The 14,536-nt window shown below is 37.3% G+C and overlaps 1 protein-coding gene and 1 pseudogene across 2 annotated transcripts in view; both read right to left on the bottom strand.

Moving 5' to 3' along the window:
• The window catches only part of Adk (adenosine kinase), a 563,958-nt gene that overhangs the window by 329,614 nt on the left and 219,808 nt on the right, over positions 1-14,536 (bottom strand). The window lies entirely within an intron of this gene.
• LOC105742575 overlaps positions 6,303-14,536 on the bottom strand; it is a 31,889-nt pseudogene continuing 23,655 nt past the window's right edge.

Genomic DNA, 14,536 nt, shown 5'->3' with positions numbered 1-14,536 from the left:
TATATTTCTAACTTTTCCACTAAGAATGGTTGTAGCATCCACATTGCAGTCTTTGAGTAACTTTTGTGTTTGTGAGGTAAGGATTCAGCTTCATTCTTTTGCATGTGGATAGGAAGTTGCCCCCACTTCCCATACAAAGAATACTGTATTATCTCCCATGGCAGCTATCAATAGTTAGGTTATTGGGCCACTGAGATAGCTCAATGGACTAAATGCCTGCTTAGGTAAGTGCAAGGAAAAGGGTTCAATCCCTGGCACCACATGCCATGCCAGCTCCACTCCTGGCTGCACTGAGCAGGCCACCAAGTCCCAGTGTGGTGGCAGGCACCTGTAATCCCAGTGCTGGGGAGGCTGAAAATAGGAGGATCACTACGAATCCAATCGGTGTAGTGAGACCCTGTAGACTGTACCAAATACATTAAAAAAAAAAAACTGAACTCTGGCACCTCTAAAATATAGGATATTATCGTTCCATAACAGCTACCAAAAAAAAAAAAAAAAAAAAGAAAGTAAGAAAAATCTCAAGAAATCCCATGAAAAATTAAACCTGTCAAAAGCCCTACAAATGTCTATTTATTGACATTTCTTTAATTTCTTTCAACTATATAGTATACTTGTTAGAGAATATGTTTTATACTTTTTATTTTATTAAGTACTTCATTTTCCATGAGATGATTTACATGGAGTGGTTTCATAATTTCAGTTTTGATTTCTTCATTAATATAGTATAGAAACTGAATTTTCTATCTTGATATAGTATCTGCATAAGTTTGCACTGTGATGAGCCTCTAATAGTTTTTTTTTTTTAGCAGACTCCACTTTTTTCATACAGAAGATGATTTATCTGCAAACAGAGATAGTAATTATCTCCCCAAGCATTAAAGATAGCACTATAATGAGCTACATCCCCAGCCCTTTGCTTTATTTCTAATACAGGATCTTGCTATATATCCCAGATTAGAATCAAGATAGTGACACTCCTGCCTCAACTTCCACAATAGCAGGGATTACATGTGTATCATCTTGCCTAGCTCTCTGATCATTATTTTTAGGAGGGGAGGTTGTACTGGGGATTGAATTTAGGGTGCTGTGCATGCTGTGCAAGTTTCCGCTGAGCTACATCCTCAGGTCCCCTTCCTTACCTACCTTATATTTGAGGCAGGGTCTTCCTAAACTGCCCAGGCTAGACTTCATTTTCCCACCTCAGCCTTCCAAGTAGGCCTGTGCCACCAGGCTCAGTGTGATAGTTCTGCTTTTCTTTCCATGTTTGATGACCTTTCATTCATCCGTTGAAGGGGTTCAATTAAATGATTTCAGATACATGCATACATTTCCCATCATCATCACAGTGAATTTTAGAATTTGTTTTTGTACACTAGAAAGAAAGCTTGTGTCCATTAGCAGCTATTCCTTCATCTTCCTGCCTCTTCCAGCCCTATGCTGATTTTTGCAACATGTCAAAGTGGTTGATAATTTTCCTTCTCCAAACCACAAAGTAGTAAGAATTAGTACATATTTATAAATGATTTGACTGGGCATTAGTTTTTCATCATAGTGTGTTACTTCATACATGTTATGGCTAATGTCCAGATGTCTCCCCATAGCCTCGCACAGTCATAGGTGGGGCTTTTCAGAGGTGGCTGAAGCTACAGTATGTGGCACAGGGACTAAAGATGGCTGATCACTAAAACAGTTTACTGATTGGTTTGGCACTGCCCTAATCCCAGTAGCCTGACACAATATGAGGAACAAAAAGAGGCTTGTCTTGTCCTTTGCTTGCTTGCTTTATGAGCTTGTACAGTCTATGAACTATTTCTCTTCTGTGATGCCCGTCTGCCATGCCACCCTGTCTTGGAGCTGGCTGCAAATGGACTGAAACCTCTGCAAATCGTTAAATAAATAAACCTTACCTTGTTTCACTTTGGGTATTGGGTATTTTGTGTCAGCAACAAGAATAGTAACTAAGATAATATGGAAAAGTGATTTTCTCATAGTATTATTTGAAAAGGAAACATGATCAAAAAGTAGTCAGCCAGATGTGGTGGTACACCTGTAATCCCAGCACTTGGGAGGCTGAGGAAGGAGGAGCACTCCCAGTTTGAGGTCAGCCTGGGCCTATATAGTGAGTTCAAGGACAGCCTATATTATTACATAGTATGACCCTGTCTCGAAAATAAATGAATAAAAATTAAAAATAAAAAAAACAAAGTAGTCATTATTAAGACTATCCTGAAACTAAGCTCACTATATCACCATAATAGTTTTTGCAAGGCTATCTTGGAAGTCACCTCAGAATTACTTAATATGAATGATCATCTAAAAGTTTTGGTCTAGGGCTGGGGAGATAGCTCAGTAGAATAAGCGCTTGCCTAGCAAGTACAATGTCCTGAGTTCAGTCCCCGGTATCTCAAAAAAAAAAAAAAAAAAAAAGTTTTGGGCAAATATTTCTAACAGCCAGGCATGGCAGTGCATGCCTGTAATCCCAGCACTCAGGAGGCTGAGGCAGGAAGATCGTTACAAAGTGAGCTCAAGGCAAGCCTGAATTACACGGGGAGATCCTGTCTCAAAAAGGAAAAGAAAATAAAAAATTCTCAACAATCAACAACTTTCAAATAATCTCTAGCCTAATCATACTTACTCTAGACTCACTTATAACTATAGTCTACTGAGCCAATTTTCTATAAGAAGAAATTACAGAAATCAGGCAAAGTATTCAAAAGATGTGGCCTTCTTAAATTCTGGAGAGCTAACTCAAAACATTAAGTCGGCCAAGTGTATTTAAAAAGGAAACAATATGGTCAAAGTTATGACTATTTAGAGTACTTCTGCTTTCCTAACAAATAGCAACAATTGTCATCTATAATATTAGGGGAAAAAATTACCTGTACAACACTCATTAACTTTTGTTCAGAGGAACACAGTCAGTTTTAGAAATTGATTTAGTGATTAAAAATCAAGTTGAGTTCAGAGAACTCATTTAGTTTTATATGAACATAAATTCCTTTAGTTTTTTTAACCTACGTACACTGCTAATGAACAATTAACCATTTTAATGGATTATTCTATTAGTGTTACATCCAAGAAATCTATTTGCTTAACTTCATCCAGGAATGTTTTGTAATTTCCAGGGTAATTGCTTTGCACACCTTCTGCCAGATTTACCCCCAAGTGTTTGGGTTATTGATATTATGGCATACACTGCTTTTAATAAATTTTAATGTGATTACTGGGGGTACAGCTGTGTGGCAGAGAACCTACTAGCATGTGCCTGACTCCAGGGTTTGATCTCTACCACCACAAGGTATAAAAATTAATTATTAATAGTTTGTTGTTAGTACAGAAACCTATACTTGATTTAAAATGATTGATCTTAAAACAGGTGCGGTGGCGCAGCATTCCCATAATCCCAGAATTCCAGGAAACCAGGGCAGAAGGGTAGCAATTTAGTGGCTTAGTTAGACCCTGTCTTAAAATTACAAACGGCCTGGGGATATAGCTCAGTGCAAAGGCCCTGGGTTCTATCCACACTACTGCAAGACAAAAAATAAAACAGATTTTGTATTCTGTAAGAACACTAAATGCATCCATTGGTTATAGTACTTCTTTCTAGAATTTGTGGTGCAATGTGGATAGATCGTTATATGCCTGAAGAGTATCTACAGACTGCCTTATGCTTTTCTAATCAAGATACTTCTTATTAATGGGATTGGCTAGAACATCTAATGTAATGTTCAACAGAACCACTTAAAGCAGACATCCTTGTCTTATGCTTGGTTTTAGTTGGAAGGCATTCAGCCTTAAATAATTTTTTTCTGTGTTTCTTAGGTGAGGGGTTGAGACTACAGCCTCACTTTGTAGTCTATTTGGCCTTGAATTTAATTATGCAGCACAGGCTGGCCTCAAACTATTGACCCTCCTGCCTGAGTCTCCCAAGTATGAAAGCATTTAACTTTTCACCAGTTAAGTATGTCACCATTGGTTATTGGTTGTATACACACACACACACACACACACACACACAGAGAGAGAGAGAGAGAGAGAGAGAGAGAGAGAGAGAGAGAGAGAGAGAGAGAGAGAGAGAGAGAAGGAGGGTCTCTCTACACCCAATGTACACAGCAATTTTGTAAGAAATGGATTTTACATTTTGCCATACACTTTTTCGGCTTCTATAGAGACGAACATATGACTTTTTTGTTATTGAAGACAGAGGATATGGTCCTTCATATTTGTCAGAAAGGAGGAGCTTCAAATGCTATCAGTTTTAATGAGTGAAAAAGTGACTTAGTAATGCAGTCAAGTATGCAGATACATAATTAAAAAGCTGTTGAAGAACTGTGCTAAAAAATAAATAAATAATAATTAAAAAAAAGAACTGTGCTAACTTTATTAATGAGTTAGTAGAATCTTGGTTAAAATGGCTCACCTCTGTTTAAATAGTTATCAGTACCCCATAGCAAAATATGGAACTACAGTACAGTATACTATATGATGAGGACCAGCAACATTTCAGACATATTTGAATTATCCAAGTAAACTTAGCCAGGCCTAGAATATATAAATGTGAAGCACACTAAACCAATAACATTTATCATGGTTATGTGTGAAGCAGCTGATATATAATACTATTAAGAGAACAATGATCCATATCCTCATTTAATGTCAATAAATTTTCTTTCTCACACTGAAAGAAATTCAGAAATATTAGGATTTTTTTAAACAATACAACTTGAGAAGGTTAGCTAAGAGCGTCTCCCTGGCTCAGCACAATCATGATTTCCTTTATTTACAGTGTTTAAGTTCAGCGTGAAATAGTTCATGCTTCCCACTTGGTCATGATGATTTCTTCAACACATTATCTTCCTATGTATGTTTCTGTTAAGAGACACCTAATTGTTTTATTTGTTTTTTGGGGATTTTTCTTTTTGGTGGAATCGGGGATTGAACTCAGGCCCTTGCACTTGCCAGGGAAGCACTTATTCTACTGAACCATCTCCCCATTCCTAATTGTTTTATTCGAGTCTGTCTATATCTACAACTTACTCTAGGACAGATGTGAACTCACATTTGATCCATGAACACTGAATTCACAGTCAACAGCACTCACACTCATGCCTGATAATCTGTCACACATTTTCTCTGGGAGGCACTTCACAGCCTTGTTGTGCTTAGGAGAACTCGAGGGACACTTTAAACAGAAAAGTTTCCAACAAAGAGGAAAAAATGCAAAAAACAATGCCACTAAATACACAAACAAAAAAAAGGACACTTGCTTATAGAAGAAGACAGCCCACTGCATTTTTGACCTTTGTTTGGAATTGCAAGTAAAGATAGCTTGTGCTGCTCGACATAAATTTACAAACAACAGCAAAAATATCTTAGGATTTCTGGATTCACAAGTAAACTTCAGTTAAGTCAATTTACAGCCACAAAACCAGTGAAAATTAAGGAAAACTATATATACAGAGGTCTAGGAGACCCATTATCAATGTTTGAAATCAGTTATTTTTTTTTTTTTTCCGGAACCGGGGATTGAACTCAGGCCCTTGCACTTGCCAGGCAAGTGCTTATTCTACTGAGCTATCTCTGCGGTCCCAAGTCAGTTATTCTTAACTATGTTTCTGAGTCATAGATTCTTTTGAGAGTCTGATAAAGGTTATATTACCTCAGGGAAAAAATGAGCACACTAAAAATTGTAATTTTTGTGGATTTATGGACCTCCTAAAGTCTATTCCAATTGACAATCCAAGAAATATATTTTAAAATCACCAGCTTTAAAGGTTTAGGCCAAGAAATTTTAAACGTGTCTTGATAACTATCTTAGAATTAAACCACTCGTGAACACTTCAAATTTCCGAAACAGTCATTGCCATGCCTATCATCAACTTATATTTTCCAAATGCATAGTACAGCAGTGATTAGGGCTTGCCAACCAGACAGAAGATACAGACTCACAAAGGACAAAGGGTATTCAGATTTATGCTTTTTACAGCAACACTTTCATGCAGAGTACTATGTATTTACCCTAAATCACCAGAAAAGCAAATTATAAACCAATTTAGAGGGGTTTCTTTGTTCCTTAAAATGCTCCAATTTTTGTATATGAACACACTGACATCTATATCAGTTTGATAATTTTACTTGATTTTCTATATCTTAAGTATCTTAGAACATTGATTATAATGTAGCCTGTATTGACTAAGCTCCTTACAGTTCATTATATAAAGTATAGAATTTTGCTTTTGAAATTCTGTACATGATAGCAGCCACTTCAGAATGAGGCTACTATCAATAGGCTACTATCCACAAACTTTCTGTAATGCAGCCCAGTTGGGAAGGTCACTGAATGTGACTCCTTTAGTCTCTGCCACGGCTTGCTAGGTTTCCAAAGGGCACACAAAAGACAACAACATGTCCAGCTGGTTTTTCACAATAACTTCATCTGGGTGCAGCTTGTGTGGTAGATAATGGGCCAACGTCATCTCCCAGGCATCAGCAAGGTATACACCAACTCCTGAGAACATCCTCCAAAGGACAGTGTCCAGTTGAAAGTTGTACCAGTCGCTGTTGAAGACGCTCACCTCAGGACCTAGCTCCTGGGCACTGGCTGTCCGGATGACCACTAGGGTCTTAGGGCTTCGATCCAAGAGTTGGACCACTGCTCTATGAATGAGCCTCCAGATGTATACTTCCGGGGAAGGTGCTGAAGTGCAACCATATGGCTATGGCACCTACTGTGTTCTTTCCTTCCCTGATCCCAAATTCAGTTTACTCGCCACATAATGGAGCTTATTGCTAAAGACAGTTGTGAAGCAGATAGGTGGACCATGGCAGCAGTATTTGAGCAAGATGTTACGCTTTTGGTCTACTGCAAGAAGGGACCCACATTCTTAGGGCTACCCAAGTTAAATTCCACTAAATATGGAACAAATGCTATGAGGTATTCAAACCACTGCCTGATCATGGAGTCACCAAATAAATACACTATCTTTCTCTGCAAGCACTGTGTAATGCTGTCAGGGTCATTAAACTGATGCATCTTAAACTTTCTGGGCCTCCACTGGTCTTTGTAAAAATACCCAGAAGGAAACGTTCCTGAGCCTTGAGATACTCCTGAATTGTAAGTTTCTTTTACACTGCTGGGACTCACAGTCACCCAGTCAGGCCTACTGGAGTTGATGGGCATTTTAATATTGACACCACTTGGGAAGAAAGCACTCTGATGCAGTTAGGAGGCCCCTTAGGTATCCACCTTTGAAATGGTTAATTCTGCTGCTACGTGGGAGCTTTGCGGACTTGAAACAGAACCAGGGCTTTCCAGGGTACAGATCTGTGAAGCACACAGAGGCAGACTTCCAGGAAGACACACATTGCACTCAGTGGTTTCAGAAATTTTTCCTGAATGGAACAGACTCTTGAAATGGACCCTGTCTGGTTTCTCTTCCTGTAGGCATTGAAGAACCCTGATCCCTTCACTTGGGTGAACCAGAGATATGGACACTTTAACTTTGCCGGCCAGAGCAAAGTAAAAAATACTTTGTAAAACCCATTCTGGTAGTCTACCATTTTGCCCACAGCCCCTGCCTGCAGCTTGAGCGAGTGGACTCTGGCCTGCAGGAAGTCTCCACCATACTTCTTGGGCTTTCTTTGAAAATCCTGCACGTGAACCAGCACTTCCGGAAGACCTCCCACCTTGAAGAAGGCTGCAGAGTTCAAGATGGCAAAGTAGCTTGAAGAAGGACTGGTGCTCCTCACAAAGGGGACTAGGCCCACATCAGGCACCTGCCACTGCAAGGCACCCAACATGGGGCCCTCTTCCATGCACCACCGACTGGACAAGCTCTGGTGCTCACAGCCACAGTAAGGATTCTGGCTAGTCCCTGGAGCTTGGGAGGAAACAAATTGTCCACTGTTATCAATGAAAGTGGCTGACACAGTCTCAAAGTACTCTACCTGTGTCATGTTGACAACAAGCACCACCACCATCAACACTGTGAGCAGACAGCAGAAAAGCAGTAGTCTGAAGTCCACATTGTCCGGCTGTGTCCTGATCACCTTGGCTGACACCACACTACCTTCATGCCTTAAAATTCCATGTCTTTCTCTGAGATGCAGATGAGCTTTCAGCTTAACTTACTTCTGTCCTTCTAGCAGCCTTAAGCGTTCTTTGTATAGAAGAGAGACTGCAGTTTATTGAAGAAGCAAATTCTTGCACAAATTCCATGCACGGGTATGGTCTGTGAGTTGTGTGGATCCCAGCCGTGTGGGGAGAGTCAGTGTGGTTCAGGGTCAGCAAGCAGCAGCACAGCAGTGGTCAGTGGTACAGAAGGACAGCCAGGGCTTTCTTGAGAATTTCCCAAGGAGAGATACTTATTAGAAATAAGATGACAGATTAAAATGACTTTCCTTCCAGCATGAAATCTCAAATTCAATCATGACCAGCAGCCCTTATTCTCTTCTTGCCACATTTGTATCACACACTGATGCTTGTTGATTTTTATATCACCCTTCCTGCTCCACACCCCACCACCTGCCAAGTGCTTTCTGGCGGGCCACACATGCCGAGGTCTGCGGCTGCAGCACCGGAACGCACAGTGCCTGCTCCCTGACTCACTACATCTCCTTACAATATTTATAAATAAGCAATACTATATGCTTTTGAATAAACTATCTTCTAGATTTTCAAAACAGAATCAGCCATATTATTCTGGTCAAATACTCCTTCAAATACTCTATACATATCTCTAACAGTGAAATTTGAAATAAAGGCACAGATAATGTTAAATCAACTGCTCCATGTCTGTTACTTTTGAAAGCTTATATTAATGCAGAATTAAGAGATTTCCCTGAAGAATTCTACAAAGTTAGTTTACAATGTAAGTTATCCCCATAAAATACTAGACTAGTAATATCTGGAATACCACATAAACACTGTCACTTGAAATAAACATTTATAGATATGAGGCAATTCCAGAAGAATCATAAAAACATGCTATAATTTTGCATCTATCATGATTGAAAGATAAATTTAGTATGAGATTTAAAATTTTTTATTGTAAACAAATGGTGAATTATATCAAGCTTTTCAGCTTGCATTACATCAAGAAAAATGTTAAAAACTAAAAGAATTTCTATTCTGTGGAAATTAGCTGGATTATTTTAATGAATAACTCACTTTTATCAAGGTCACAAATAAAAACATATATATAAAATTTTATGCACATAAACAGAATTCCACCACTAGCCATCACAGCCTTGGTCTATTACCTTTTAGTCTGACAAGTCATGGGAACAAAAGTGAACCCTCATTTTTGCTCATGGGACACAGACAGTAAACATACAAGTGTGATATATAATATTTATGTTTATTCCAAATGTTAGTCATGACTCATGTTGTCTAGTTATTTTATCTATACATGTAAGAAAGAACTATGGGTTAACAAACAATTCTAAGTTTCAAACTGCATGTTAAGTCAAAACTCTGGAGGATCTGATATTCAAGCCTACTTGCAAGCTACAAAATTCGCCACCTCCAGCTCTGCTGCTGTACACGCACATACAAAAGAACATATGAACCACGGATCAGAAACAAACAGAATTCACTACTCATGGCATAAGCAGCAGCCAAAATAATATGTTTGGGATAACTTCCTGAATGTCAGTCCCTATGGGACCATACAGCAAGGGGAAGAAGTTTCTAGTACATGCAGTAGACAGCATCAAGAAAAAACAACTCCCAAATCAAGGAGCTCTTTTTGTTGGGTTGCTACACTGCTCTATTCCAGAGAAAATGGTTACTCATTACTCTAGAATGTAAGCAAATCTCCGAAGAGGGGAAGAGAAAGTCTTTTATTTTTATTACCCTTGGATGTCTCCAGGGAGTGACATGTCACTAACTTCACTATCCTGGAATTTCTCCTTATACAAACATTGGCACTGTAAATGCCTTTGCTTAGATGCAGACTGTGCAGGAGGATGAGAAATCCATGAACTGGTTCTCAACAGTTTCCTATCTGGAAGTGGGGATAATGGACATACTGAAGTTAAAGTATTAGAAGGGTTTGATGCAAAATGCCAAAAAGAATATAGAAGAATTAACTGTATGAGACTGCAGTAGTTGGAATAGGCTTGATAGAGATGTAATGAACAGGAGTGCTTTTGATTTACTTGGTACAAAATGAAAAGAAGAAAAGAAAAAAAACCTCTGACCATTTATAAGAACTGTCTTATGAGATGGGTATCTTGTAACATAACCCAGTAATGTCAGCTATGTAAACAAGATGAAACTCTTCTGCTAATTAACCTCTTTCACAGTGATTTTCAAGCAATAGGATGTGACCCACTAATGGAAGATGCCTACTATCACTGGTCAGAATCATCCTTATATGTTCTAATAGACAGAATAAAATATCAAAGTACATTACAGGAACTATTGACATGACTTGTTTTGTGAAACTTTTCAGTTACCTATATAAGCATAGGCTTCCTTAATAGCACAAAATGTATGTGTAGGGGTGGAATGGTTGGCAGAGACACTCATTTGGTGATAAACAGCACTTATCAAAGAATTGAGAAGTTAACAATACCTAGTGTATACCGACAAGCACACTAAGGAAAGGCAGCATGAGTTTTATGTGTAATGAAAGTTGGCAATTAGAAAATTACAAAAGTCAGACCAACTGTCCAACTGTGAAGTGAGCACACGATAATAGACTAAGTTATAACAGAAAAATAGGTCAATAGTTCTTATGTGAAAAGGCTAAATATTTTAAAGTTGGATAGTTTTAAAATCCTTTCCTTGACTGTATGCTTTTCTCTTTAGTTTCTAAAAATCCTATCTGTAATTCTTTTCCAACTCAAGTGACTCCACAGCCTACATTTCTTTTTTTTTCCAAAATTTTATTGATAGATAGCAATGAGACAGTTTCAAATCAAATCGGAAGTACAGTTTCAACAAATAATACACTGCATATATTCTTCTTAGTGGTTAATTGCTGTACAAGATGCGGACTTGTGATCCTATTTGCAAACACTATTAGAACAAATCATTCTATTCATTAAGAGAATGCAACTATATATCTATCCTAACCACTTTGAATACACACATACAAAATGGACATTCATCGGTATACCCCATTTTTTCTAAGTTCTGTTATTGAATATTATAGGTGTGTAAACTCAGCAAAATATTCTAAAAGAGTCCAGTAGCCCATAATAGCATTGGGTCTTCTGTTTAACTGGCAATGTCAGAAATTATTGACCTGAGTCCTCCACAGTTCAACATAACAACATGGCTTTACTTCCTATATTTCGTCTTCATACTTTTCTACTGGATGGTTAAGACCAAGGTAAAGCAGGACCTGTGCAACAAGAGTTGTAGTTTTTTGGTCTGAGAAGGTCAGTGAAATGCCCTCAGGATTTATCCTGAGATCCTGTACCTCAGATTGTAGAAACTTTGTCAGTGCAGCCATGTGGATGAGTCACGGCCATTGCTTGGCCAATGTGCTCTCTGTGAAAGCCTGAGAGAGTGTCTTCTCCCCATGTGACTCTCCTTAGGCACACTCTACGTCATCGATCACTTTCTTCTTTGGCCCCATAATCTTCTTGATCAGAAAATTTGGGACATTACCCACAGCCTACATTTCTAAAACTATACTAAGTACTGAAAAACTAAAAGGCACATGAAACCAAAAAGGAAGCTTTTCACAAAAACAAAACTAACCTCTAGTCCACATGCTTCTATCATTAATTCTCAAATGTACAGAGTTAAGTATGTGATTTATATATTACTAATGCATTTTTATTTTCACCCTTTGGGTTGCTTCATTATTCCTTCAGCTAAAAGTCAATTTACATATATTCTGTTACCAATTCTAAGAAGTGATCTTGGCAAATACTTTTTATTAGTGGGGGTTTACCCTGTCAGGGTACATTTAACCAGGAAAGCTGAGTTTGAACACTTAGCCTTATGAGATATAGCCATATAAGCAAGGCCAATAAACAAACTCTCAAGATATACAACACAAGGGCTGGGGATATAGCTCAGTGCCATAAGCGTGTGCCTGGCGAGTGCAAGGTCACAAGTTTGATCCCATGTACCAAAGGGGGGTGGGAAAAGAATATATGTACAAAATTTTAATGACAGTAACTCACTATAACCAAATTCTTTACTCTTCTACTTGGACCTAATATATATGGCTCCAGTAATCATAATGGAAAACACTGGGAGAAATGAATAAGATAAGAATAAATAAGGTAACTAATAACTCAAATTTAAATGCTTTTTTCTTTGAATTTAATAGGATTTTCTTAAAGAAACTTTTAAATGTTTTAAAATAATAAACATTTAAAAACAAATATACCATGAAAATTTCCAAATATGCTAGACTTTAGGGATTAGACTAAAATAGCTATGTACAAGACCAAGAAATAAAATTCACAGGCCCAAGATCCCTTAGCTGCTTGGTAGTGGAGCAAGAAGGAGACCTCTCCATCATGAATTCCAGCACATCTAGTACTCACTTGCTAGGTATGTTCCCGTTACTCAAGATGTTTACAAATGTTTCCTTCAGATCATACCCTCTGATAAATTTATCAAAATAAGGGTAAGAGAGCTAAAGATTATTGCATTTTTCAATAAGCACTACCCCTAAGTCAATACTCATTCAAAAATAATAATGTTTTAACATCTACTTAACCTCATAGATAATTACCAAACAAAACTAGGGTTGAAGGAAACGAGACATGGGTAAATTTCTACTGTTTATGAAATAACTATGTAAAAGTAGCATCCAATTTTTCTGGCAAAAACAAAAATTCATGTAGATGTGAATATTTCTGTCAGCATTAATGAGGCTGTGTGTGTGCTTCCTCCCAGGGCAGCACAGAATCTGCATCACTGATAAAAAGATAAAACTGTCTATCTTGTGCTGGCAGGAATTTACTCCAGATGCCTAAAAGAATGTGGTAATGTTCTCCTCCTGTCATACGCAACTACAGCCTACGACCAACAATCAGTAGAAAGACTAACCAAAGTCAGCAATTCAGTTGCTTCGACTGCAATTCATGTACCAATGTGTCGAATACATATTTTAAATGCTATTTTTAAAGGATGCTTTTTGGACAATGAAAACCTTATACATAATGAAAAGGGATTTAGAACATGTTAAAACTTCTGCTCTGTACTTTTTCAAAATACAGAAAAGCATATTTTAAATTCCCAAAGAACTACATAAAAGCAAACTAAATACTAGAAAACGGTAACTTTTTTTTTGTTTCTTTACATTATGGAATCCTCTTCACCTTGCACTTAAGAGAGTAGTTAATGTTCCTTTTACAGTTTCAAGAAATATTTTCCTAAGAAAAAAAATACAAAATATAACTCGAAACTGATTAGAAACTGGACTGGAAATTTAGACTAGCTTGCATTAAATACAAGCTAGTCAATTAATTAAACTGGCTAAGGGCTATCCATTTGATAATTATGTTCTTATAACTGTAAAGCCCTGATCAATATCTCAAGTAGAATGGACTTTTAAATGACAATAAAACACCAGTATAAAAATATTAATCTACTTAAAAGAAAAATCTTTGGATGACATAAATTAAAGATTAACACTCATTTCATTAACACTCATTTCTAAGTCAGATGATAACTTTATACAATTAAATTAATATAACCAGTATGTCAATACACTAAAATCTAGAGTTCACTGTACCACCAACCAGTATTTTGCTTTGTGATGTATATGTGCATGGAAATAAGGGAAATAAATATGTACTTTTCAGTCATCAGACAACAGAAATTTTAAATGCAATGAAAAGTAGGCACACTCACACATTTTTCTCCAATGCTTAGTAAAAATAAACCAGGTTTTAAATATAGACTAGAACACATTTTCTAGAATATTCTACAGATCTATGCCAATAAGATGAGATGAATTTCATATTTTCTTATCAATAGGACTGATAATTATACATGAAAGATATTTGTGTATGTCTCTCTAAGAGACATACTTTAGATTCAAAGTTACAAACTCAAAGTAAAAAGATGAAAAATGTGCAGACAATAATCACAAGAAAGGGGTCGGGGAGATGGCTCCGGAGAATAAGTACTCGCCTGGCAAGTGCAAGGGCCTGAGTTCAATCCCCGGTTCCACCCCCGCCCAAAAAAAACCATACGAAAGATGAAGAGGTTATAGTAATATTAGATAACAGAGTCACTAAAGTAAGTTAGACTAGTATTAAATGAATGGATAAATCCCGAATAAGATATAAATTATGAAAACTGACTTAAGAGTAAATATGCAATATAAATAAATCTGCATTTCAAGTGGAGAGATTTAATTAGCAATCTAATAATACAAAGAAAAGCTGAGGCCAAAATGAGTTCACTGCTAAATTCTAACATTTAATTAACAAATACTATTTTTCCACAAACTTACAAAAGTTAGAAAAGACAACAAATCACAATCATTTTATGAGGCCAGTGTTATTATGGTATCAGAATCAAAAAAAATCACAAGAGGAATTTGCAGAC

Source organism: Octodon degus, unplaced genomic scaffold, assembly GCF_000260255.1.
Source record: "Octodon degus isolate 3935 unplaced genomic scaffold, OctDeg1.0 scaffold00005, whole genome shotgun sequence".
Classification (NCBI taxonomy): Eukaryota; Metazoa; Chordata; class Mammalia; order Rodentia; family Octodontidae; genus Octodon; species Octodon degus.
Note: the sequence above shows the minus strand (reverse complement) of the source record. Positions and strands in the feature narration are given on the sequence as shown.